The sequence below is a fragment of the Arachis hypogaea genome, chromosome 10, assembly GCF_003086295.3.
Source record: "Arachis hypogaea cultivar Tifrunner chromosome 10, arahy.Tifrunner.gnm2.J5K5, whole genome shotgun sequence".
NCBI classification, from domain to species: domain Eukaryota; kingdom Viridiplantae; phylum Streptophyta; class Magnoliopsida; order Fabales; family Fabaceae; genus Arachis; species Arachis hypogaea.
In genome coordinates this window covers 66,728,339-66,739,078 of record NC_092045.1, presented here as the reverse complement: position 1 = coordinate 66,739,078, position 10,740 = coordinate 66,728,339, and the positions used below count along the sequence as shown (strand labels likewise).

The following is a 10,740-nucleotide window of genomic DNA, read 5'->3' as shown; positions in this document are numbered from 1 at the left end:
TGGAGGAATCAGACGGACACTTTTCATTCACATAATTTTAGGTTTTAGATGTAGTTTCTAGATAGTAGGTTTTAGGATTTAGGATTTCTCTTAATTTTAGGTTTATTTCTTCTCAATTCCATGTTCAATGTTCCTTTCATTTTCCGTTCTTCTAATTTTATTCTATTACTTCAGTTTATTTTCTTCTTTTGTTTAATAATTAATGCAAAGAGTATTTTTCTATTTAATTTCTTTATTTTCTTGATTATCTCAATTCAATTCCTTTTATCATGTAAATGGCATCCAAGTCAATGGAGTAGGCTTTAACTTGACTCTGGAGTTGATTAATATTTGAGACTCTTGAGTTGGAATACTCAAGAGTTAATTGATAATTGGAAGTTGTTGGCCAGCTTTCTAGTTAAAAACAGAAACCTTTCCCAAAGGAGAGGATTAGGACTTGTGAATAGAAGTTGGCTCCCAACTTACCTGACCTTCCTTCATTCGTTGAGGGTTAACTAAGTAAGAACAACAACCTATTACTAATTAATCTTTGGAAATCCAACAAGGATAGAACTTCAGATTAATCTTCTCCTAGTCAAGACTTTTTATTTATTTTAATTAGATAAAACCTCTTGTTAATTTTTATTGCTTCAATTTATAATCATTTATGTGCCCATTGCCCAAACTCCAAATTTCCTCGAAAACTTATAACCAATAATAAATTCACCTCCCTGCAATTCCTTGAGAGACGACCCGAGGTTTGAATACTTCGGTTATCATTTTTAAAGTTTGTTACTTGTGAAAACTAATTTTTTGTATGAAAATATTCTTGTTGGTTTAGAAGCTACACTTGCAACGAGAGTTTATTTGTGAAATTCTAGACCACATAAGAATTCGTTCATCAAAATGGCGCCGTTGCCGGAGAATTACAAACGTGTGCCTTATTATTGGTTATTGTAAATATTTGCTTTTTTCTTGTTTGCTAGTTTTTGTTAGTTTAGGAATTAGATGCTTATTTTTACTAGTTTTTATTGTTATTTTCTTTAGCTAATATGAACTCTCACCCCTTTAGAAATGAGTTAAGTTCAAATTATGTTGTAGGGAATGGAAGCTATAATGTGAACATGCATCAAGGTTGGGACAATCAAAGATGAGAAGAGCCACAAGGATTTGATCAACCCTCTTGGCAATAACCCCCTCCAATGCACTATGACCAACAACCACTCTATAATGCATACCAAGACAATAGTTATGGTGGACCTCTTCGTGACAACCAACCTCCACCAAATTACTATGTTCAAGAGCCGTTCCAGAGTGCATACCAAGATGATAGATATGTTGGACCCCCTTGTAGTTACCAACAAGCACCACCATATGCCTATGAACCACCTCCTCAACATAGCTTTGAACCACCATACTCACAAGCCCCTTACCACCAAGCACCCTCATATGATCCTAACCTATTTCCACCATACAATCACCATTAGAACCATACATAGAACCATCTCAATTTAAACCCAATTACTCCGAAGTACCACTACCTCTATATACACCATGTCTATATCCATCAATCCAAGAGCCTTATGATCCCAATTACATTATCCAACAGGAACAAGAGTCACGGAATCATCTCAAGGACATACTGGATCAATTTCAAGTAGTGGTTCATCAATTGAAGTAAGTGGTAAGTCGAAAAGCACACGAAGCTTCCATAGCTAAATAATCTCAACTGGAGAATAAGGAATTGAAGTGTGTTGCGCAACAAGTGGACAAGATGAAGAGTGTTGAACCGCTACATCCTTATTATGATGGACCGCCCTCATATCATGAACCTTCCCTCCCAAATAATGGACCCTCTTATCCATCCCGATCGCCCATTGATGACACTACAAATGTTCTTCTTCCAGAGAAAAGAGAGATGCAAGAGACGACACAATAGTTCCAGGAGAATGTGCTAAATTTCACGGCCGCCTTGGGCGAGTTAATAAGTCAATTAGCCTCCCAATGGCTGGACACTCAAGGAACTCCCATAGCCACATATGGAGAATCTAATGAAGAGTATAGCATAAAGGAGACACTAGAAACTTTGGGGGAAAGTGAGGAATGTGGCTTTGTGTTGGAACAAGTGGAGGAAGCCGTAATAGTTGAAGAGGAAGAAGTTGTTGAAGATTTAAGAGATGCTGAATCTCCATGGGAATCTAGAGTTGTAGAGTATTCCTCCAAGAAGGTTGAAATTGATGTCAAGAAGGATAGTGCACAACCTCCATGGCATGTTCCCAATAAAGACTTGGATGGGATAGATCAAGAAGCAAGTTCCCTTGGTGATGAGTGATGAGCGGATAATTTATACGCTTTTTGGCATTGTTTTTAGGTAGTTTTTAGTAAGTTCAAGCTACTTTTAGGGATGTTTTCATTAGTTTTTATGTTAAATTCACATTTCTGGACTTTACTATGAGTTTGTGTGTTTTTCTGTGATTTCAGGTAATTTCTGGCTGAAATTGAGGGACTTGAGCAAAACTCTGAAAAAGGCTGACAAAAGAATTGCTGATGCTGTTGGAATCTGACCTTCCTGCACTCGAAATGAATTTTCTGGAGCTACAGAACTCCAATTGGCTCGACCTCAACGGCGTTGGAAAGTAGACATCCAGAGCTTTCCAGCAATATATAATAGTCCATACTTTATTCGGAAATTGACGACGTAACTTGGCGTTGAACGCCAAGTACATGCTGCTGTCTAGAGTTAAACGCCAGAAACACGTCATGATCCGGAGTTGAACGCCCAAAACACGTTATAACTTGGCGTTCAACTCCAAGAAAAGCCTCAGGTCGTGGATAGATCAAGCTCAGCCCAAACATACACCAAGTGGGCCCCGGAAGTGGATTTATGCATCAATTACTTACTCATGTAAACCCTAGTAGCTAGTTTTAGTATAAATAAGACTTTTTACTAGTGTATTAGTCATCTTTTGACCATTCGGTCTTTTGATCACCTTTATGGGGGCTGGCCATTTGGCCATGCCTGAACCTTTTTCTTATGTATTTTCAACGGTGGAGTTTCTGCACACCATAGATTAAGGGTGTGGAGCTCTGCTGTACCTCAAGTTTCAATACAATTACTATTACTTTTCATTCAAATCTCTTTTATTCTTATTCCAAGATATACGTTGCACAACACTTTGATGAATGTGATGATCCGTGACACTCATCATCATTCTCACCTATGAACGCGCGTGACTGGCAACCACTTCCGTTCTACTCTAGGCCAGGCGCATATCTCTTAGATTCCCCAACAGAATCTTCGTGGTATAAGCTAGATAGATGGCGGCATTCATGAGGATCCGGAAAGTCTAACCTTTTCTGTGGTATTTCGAGTAGGATCCTGGGAATCCAGAAAGTCTAACCTTGTCTGTGGTATTCCGAGTAGGATTCCGGTATTGAATGACTGTGACGAGCTTCAAACTCCTGAAGGCTGGGCGTGATGACAAACGCAAAAGAATCAATGGATTCTACTCCAACCTGATTGAGAACCGACAGATGATTAGCCGTGCTGTGACAGAGCATTTGGACCATTTTCATTGAGAGGATGGGATGTAGCTATCAACAAGGGTGATGCCTCCAGACGATTAGCCGTGCAGTGACAGCGCATAGGACCATTTTCCCGAGAGGATTAAAAGTAGCCATTGATGATGGTGATGCCCTACATACAGCTTGCCATGGAAAGGAGTAAGAAGGATTGGATGAATGTAATAAAAAAGTAGAGATTCGAGAGGAGCACAGCATCTCCATACGCCTATCTGAAATTCCCACTATTGATTTACATAAGTATTTCTATCCCTTTTTATTTTCTATTTATTATTAATTTTCGAAACCCAAAACCATTTAATCTGCCTAACTGAGATTTACAAGGTAACCATAGCTTGCTTTATACCAACAATCTCTGTGGGATCAACCCTTACTCACGTAAGGTATTACTTGGATGACCCAGTACATTTGCTGGTTAAGTTGAACGGAGTTGTGAGCTTCTCTAACAGTGCCTGGAACTCTCTGATCACAATTTCGTCCACCAAGTTTTTGGCGCCGTTGCCAGGGATTGTTCGAGTTTGGACAACTGACGGTTCATCTTATTGCTCAAATTAGGTAATTTTCTTTTCAAAAATCTTTTTCAAAATTTTTCTTTTCTTTTTCGTTTTTTCCAAAAATATTTTCGAAAAAATTTAATAAAAATCCAAAAAAATTAATAAAATCATAAAAATCAAAAATACTTGGTGTTTCTTGTTTGAGTCTTGAGTCAATTTTTAAGTTTGGTGTCAATTGCATGCTTTAAAAATTTTTTCTTGCATTTTTCGAAAATTCATGCATTCATGGTGTTCTTCATGATCTTCAAGTTGTTCTTGACAAGTCTTCTTGTTTGATCTTGATGTTTTCTTGTTTTGTGTTGTTTGTTGTTTTTCATATGCATTTTTCGTTTGTTAGAGTCTATGCATTAAAGATTTCTAAGTTTGGTGTCTTGCATGTTTTCTTTGCATCAAATTTTTTTTCAAAAATATGTTCTTGATGTTCATCATGATCTTCAAGTGTTCTTGGTGTTCATCTTGACATTCATAGTGTTCTTGCATGCATCATGTGTTTTGATCCAAAATTTTTAAGTATTGGGTCATTTTTGTGTTTGTCTCTCTCATAATTAAAAATTCAAAAATAAAAAAATATCTTTTCCTTATTTTTCTCATAATTTTCGAAAATTTGAGTTGACTTAGTCAAAAATTTTCAAAATTAGTTGTTTCTTACAAGTCAAGTCAAATTTTCAATTTTAAAAATCTTATCTTTTCAAAATCTTTTTCAAAAAATTATATCTTTTTCATTTTTTTCTATTTTTCGAAAACTTCAAAAATCTTTTTTCAAATTATTTTCAAAACCTTTTTCTTATCTTTATATCATATTTTCGAAAATTAGCTAACAATTAATGTGATTGATTAAAAAATTTGAAGTTTGTTACTTTCTTGTTAAGAAAGGTTCAATCTTTAAATTCTAGAATCTTATCTTGTAGTTTCTTGTTAGTTAAGTCATTTTAAAAATTAAATCTTTTTCAAAATGCCTTTTTCTAAAAAAAAAAATCCTATCTTTTTTATCTTATCTTTTTCAAAATTTGATTTCAAAATATCTTATCTAACCTCTTATCTTCTTATCTTTTCAAATTTGATTTTAATATCTTTTTCAACTAACTCTTTGACTTTTTGTTTTTTTCTTATCTTTTTCAAAACCACCTAACTACTTTTCCCTCTCTAATTTTCGAAAATATCTCACCCTTTTTCAAAAATTCTTTTTAATTAACTAATTGTTTCATGTGTTAATTTTAATTACATCTTATCTTTAATTTTCAAAAATTACTAACCTATTTTCAAAATTATTTTCGAAATTCTCCCTCTCTTTTCTTATTCTATTTAATTATTTATTTACTAACACTTCTCTTCACCCCCCTATCCTTACTCTTTATACAGACTATTCATTCTTCTTCATTCTTCTCCCCTCTCTTTTTTCTACTAACACAAAGGAATCTCTATACTGTGACATAGAGGATTCCTCTTCTTTTCTTGTTTTCTTCTCTTTCATATGAGCAGGAACAGGGAAAAAGGTACTCTTGTTGAAATTGATCCTGAACCTGAAAGGACTCTGAAAAGGAAACTAAGAGAAACTAAATTACAACAATCTAAAAACAACCTTTCAGAAATTTTCGAACAAGAGAAGGAGATGGCAGCCGAAAATAATAATAATGCAAGGAGAATGCTTGGTGACTTCACAAAGCCAACGTCCAAATTTGATGGAAGAAGCATCTCCATTCCTGCCATTGGAGCCAACAACTTTGAGCTGAAACCTCAGCTAGTTGCCTTAATGCAACAAAACTGCAAGTTTTATGGACTTCCATCTGAAGATCCTTATCAGTTTTTAACTGCGTTCTTGCAGATCTGTGAGACTGTAAAGACGAATGGAGTTGATCCTGAAGTCTACAGACTCATGCTTTTCCCTTTTGCAGTAAGAGACAGAGCTAGAATATGGTTGGATTCACAAGCTAAGGACAGCCTGGACTCATGGGATAAGCTGGTCACGGCCTTTTTGGATAAATTCTTTCCTCCTCAAAAGCTGAGCAAGCTGAGAGTGGATGTTCAAACCTTCAAACAAAAAGATGGTGAATTCCTCTATGAAGCTTGGGAAAGATACAAGCAGCTGACTGGTGAGCGGATAATTTGTACGCTTTTTGGCATTGTTTTTAGTATGTTTTTAGTATGTTCTAGTTAGTTTTTAGTATATTTTTATTAGTTTTTGGTTAAAATTCACTTTTCTGGACTTTACTATGAGTTTGTGTGTTTTTCTGTGATTTCAGATATTTTCTGGTTGAAATTGAGGGACTTGAGCAAAAATCTGATTCAGAGACTAAAAAGGACTGCAGATGCTGTTGGATTCTGACCTCCCTGCACTCGAAGTAGATTTTCTGGAGCTACAGAAATCCAATTGGCACGTTCTCAACGGCGTTGGAAAGTAGACATCCTGGGCTTTCCAGCAATATATAATACTCCATACTTTGCCCGAGATTTGATGGCCCAAACCGGCATTCCAAATCAGCTCAAGAATACCCGGCGTTAAACGCCGGAACTGGCACAAGAATGGGAGTTAAACGCCCAAACTGGCACCAAAGCTGGCGTTTAACTCCAAGAAGAGTCTCTGCACGAAAATGCTTCAATGCTCAGCCCAAGCACACACCAAGTGGGCCCGGAAGTGGATTTTTATGTCATTTACTCATCTCTGTAAAACCTAGGCTACTAGTTCTCTATAAGTAGGACCTTTTACTATTGTATTTTCATCTTGGTAGCTATCTTTAGTGTTATGCTATCTTAGATCATGGAGGCTGGCCTCACAGCCATGCCTAGACCTTGTTCTTATGTATTTTCAATGGTGGAGTTTCTACACACCATAGATTAAGGTGTGGAGCTCTGCTGTACCTCGAGTATTAATGCAATTACTATTGTTCTTCTATTCAATTCGGCTTATTCTTGTTCTAAAATATTCATTTGCACCCAAGAACATGATGAATGTGATGATTATGTGACACTCATCATCATTCTCACTTATGAACGAGTGCCTGACAACCACTTATGTTCTACAAGCAAACAAGGCTTGAATGTTTATCTCTTGGATCCCTTAATCGGAATCTTCGTGGTATAAGCTAGAATTGATGGCGGCATTCAAGAGAATCCGGAAGGTCTAAACCTTGTCTGTGGTATTCTGAGTAGGATTCAATGATTGAATGACTGTGACGAGCTTCAAACTCGCGATTGTGGGGCGTTAGTGACAGACGCAAAAGAATCACTGGATTCTATTCCGACATGATCGAGAACCGACAGCTGAATAGCCGTGCCGTGACAGGGTGCGTTGAACATTTTCACTGAGAGGATGGGAGGTAGCCACTAACAACGGTGAAACCCTACATACAGCTTGCAATGGAAAGGAGTAAGAAGGATTGGATGAAGACAGTAGGAAAGCAGAGAGAAGAAAGGGGCAAAGCATCTCCATACACTTGTCTGAAGTTCTTACCAATGAAATACATAAGTATCTCTATCTTTATCTTTATGTTTTATTCATACATCATCCATAATCATTTGAGTTTGCCTGACTAAGATTTACAAGGTGACCATAGCTTGCTTCATACCAACAATCTCTGTGGGATCGACCCTTACTCGCGTAAGGTTTATTACTTAGACGACCCAGTACACTTGCTGGTTAGTTGTGCGAAGTTGTGATAAAGAGTTAAGATTGCAATAGAGCGTACCATGTTGATGGCGCCATTGATGATCACAATTTCGCCCACTAAATTTTTGGCGCCGTTGCCGGGAATTGTTCGAGTATGGACAACTGACGGTTCATCTTGTTGCTTAGATTAGGTATTTTTTTCAGAGTTCTTAAGAATGAATTCTAGTGTTTCAAGGTGATGTTCCTATCATCACCAAAGCTGATTGATTTTCATCAATTTAGCTCTTGAATGCAATGTCCTGCTGAAGCTTGTTCAGCCATGTCTAATTTCTTTAGACTGAAGCTTTAGATTAACATTGCATGATTCCTGGAATTCTCATTAAGAATTTTGATACCTTTATTTTCTTTTTCCACTTAATTTTCGGAAAATCCAAAAATATTACAAAATCATAAAAATCAAAAATATTTTATGTTTCTTGTTGAGTCTAGAGTCTCATGTTAAGTTTGGTGTCAATTGCATGTTTCTGTTCTTTTTGCATTCATGCATGTGTCTTCATTAATCTTCAAGTTGTTCTTGATGGTTTCATTGCTCTGATTTTTAAATTCTCTTAACTTGAGTGTTCATGTGTCTCATATGCATTCTCATTTTGTTAGTGTCAGTAATATACAAACTACTAAGTTTGGTGTCTTGCATGCATTGTTATTTGATTTTAGTTGCATTTTGATTATTCCTTATTATTAAAAATCCAAAAATATTTTTAATTTGTGTCTTTTCAAGTCAATAATACAGAGGATTGAAAATTCAGAACATTCAGCAGAGGAATTACACAGAAAAAGCTGGGCGTTCAAAACGCCCAGTAAGGAAGACAAACTGGCGTTTAAACGCCAGCCAGGGTGCCTGGCTGGGCGTTTAACGCCCAAAAGGGTAGTGGTTTGGGCGTTAAATGCCAAAATGTGCACCATTCTGGGCATTTAACGCCAGGATGGCATAAGAGGGAAGATTCTGTTTTTAATTCAAAATTTTTTCAGGTTTTCAAAATTTTTTCAAAATCAAATCTTTTTCAAATCAAATCTTTTCAATCAAACCTTTTTCAAAATCAATTTCTTTCCATTTTCAAAAATACTTGCTATCAATTAATGATTTGATTCAACATTTCAAGTATGTGCCTTTTCTGTTGAGAAAGGTTTAATGTTTGAATCATATCTTTTCTTGTTAGCCAAGTTATTAATTTTTAAAATCAAATCTTTTTAAAATGTTTTTCAAATCATATCTTCTCAATCACATCTTTTTAAAACCAATCATATCTTCTTAACCACATCTTTTTCAAAATAGTTTTCAATCAAATCTTTTTAATTTCTAATTTCAAATTCTTTTTCAAAAATCACTTTACTTCTTTCTCAACCTTGGTTTTCGAAAATCAATTAAAGTTTTTCAAAATGTTTTTAAAATCCTTTTAATTTATTTTCGAATATTTCTTCCCCTCTTCTCACATCCTTCTATTTATGGACTAACACTATTCCTTAATGCACAATTCGAACTCCATCTTTCTTGATAAGTTCGAATTTTCTAACTCTTCTTTCCATTTTTCTTTTCCTCTGACACCTCAAGGAATCTCTATACTGTGACATAGAGGATTCCATATTTTCTTGTTCTCTTCTCTTTCATATGAGCAGGAGCAAAGACAAAAGCATTCTTGTTGAGGCTGACCCTGAACCTGAAAGGACCTTGAAGCCGAAGCTAAGAGAAGCTAAGGCACAATTCTCTGTAGAGGACCTAACAAAAATCTTCAAAGAAGAAGAACCCATGGCAGCCGAAAACAACAACGATGCCAACAATGCAAGGAAGGTGCTGGGTGACTTTACTGCACCTACTCCCGACTTCTATGGGAGAAGCATCTCTATCCCTGTCATTGGAGCAAACAATTTTGAGCTTAAGCCTCAATTGGTTTCTCTAATGCAATAGAATTGCAAGTTCCATGGACTTCCATTGGAAGATCCTCATCAGTTTTTAGCTGAGTTCTTGCAAATCTGTGACACTGTCAAGACTAATGGGGTTGACCCTGAGGTCTACAGACTTATGCTATTCCCTTTTGCTGTAAGAGACAGAGCTAGAATATGGTTGGACTCACAACATAAAGAAAGCCTGAACTCTTGGGAAAAGCTAGTCAATGCCTTCTTGGCAAAGTTCTTTCCACCTCAAAAATTGAGTAAGCTTAGAGTGGAAGTCCAAACCTTTAGACAGAAGGAAGGAGAATCCCTCTATGAAGCTTGGGAAAGATACAAACAATTAATCAGAAAGTGTCCCTCTAATATGCTTTCTGAATGGAGCATCATATGTATTTTCTATGATGGTCTGTCTGAACTGTCCAAGATGTCTTTGGATAGCTCTGCTAGAGGATCTCTTCATCTGAAGAATACGCCTACAGAAGCTCAAGAACTAATTGAAATGGTTGCAAATAACCAATTCATGTACACTTCTGAAAGGAATCCTGTGAACAATGGGACTAATCAGAAGAAATGAGTTCTTGAGATTGATACTCTGAATGCCATATTGGCTCAGAACAAGATATTGACTCAGCAAGTCAATTTGATTGCTCAAAGTCTATTTGGAATGCAAAATGCACCAGGCAGTACTAAGGAAGCTTCATCTGAAGAAGAAGCTTATGATCCTGAGAACCCTTCAATGGAAGAGGTGAATTACATGGGAGAACCCTATGGAAACACCTATAATCCTTCATGGAGAAATCATCCAAATCTCTCATGGAAGGATCAACAGAGACCTCAACAAGGTTTCAACAATAATAATGGTGGAAGAAACAGGTTTAGCAATAGCAAGCCTTTTCCATCATCTTCTCAGCAACAGACAGAGAGTTCTAAGCAGAACCACTCTGACTTAGCAACCATGGTCTCTGATCTAATCAAAACCACTCAAGGTTTCATGACTGAAACAAGGTCCTCTATTAGAAACTTGGAGGCACAAGTGGGTCAGCTGAGCAAGAAAATTAATGAACTCCCTCCTAG

The 10,740-nt window shown here is 36.5% G+C and overlaps 1 non-coding gene across 1 annotated transcript; it reads right to left on the bottom strand.

The window, feature by feature from the left end:
* Positions 1–9,928: 9,928 nt before the first annotated feature.
* LOC112719326 (small nucleolar RNA R71) lies at positions 9,929–10,036 on the bottom strand. The gene has a single exon (XR_003161631.1). It is a non-coding gene; the product is annotated as a small nucleolar RNA R71 (small nucleolar RNA).
* Between the last annotated feature and the right edge of the window lie 704 nt (positions 10,037–10,740).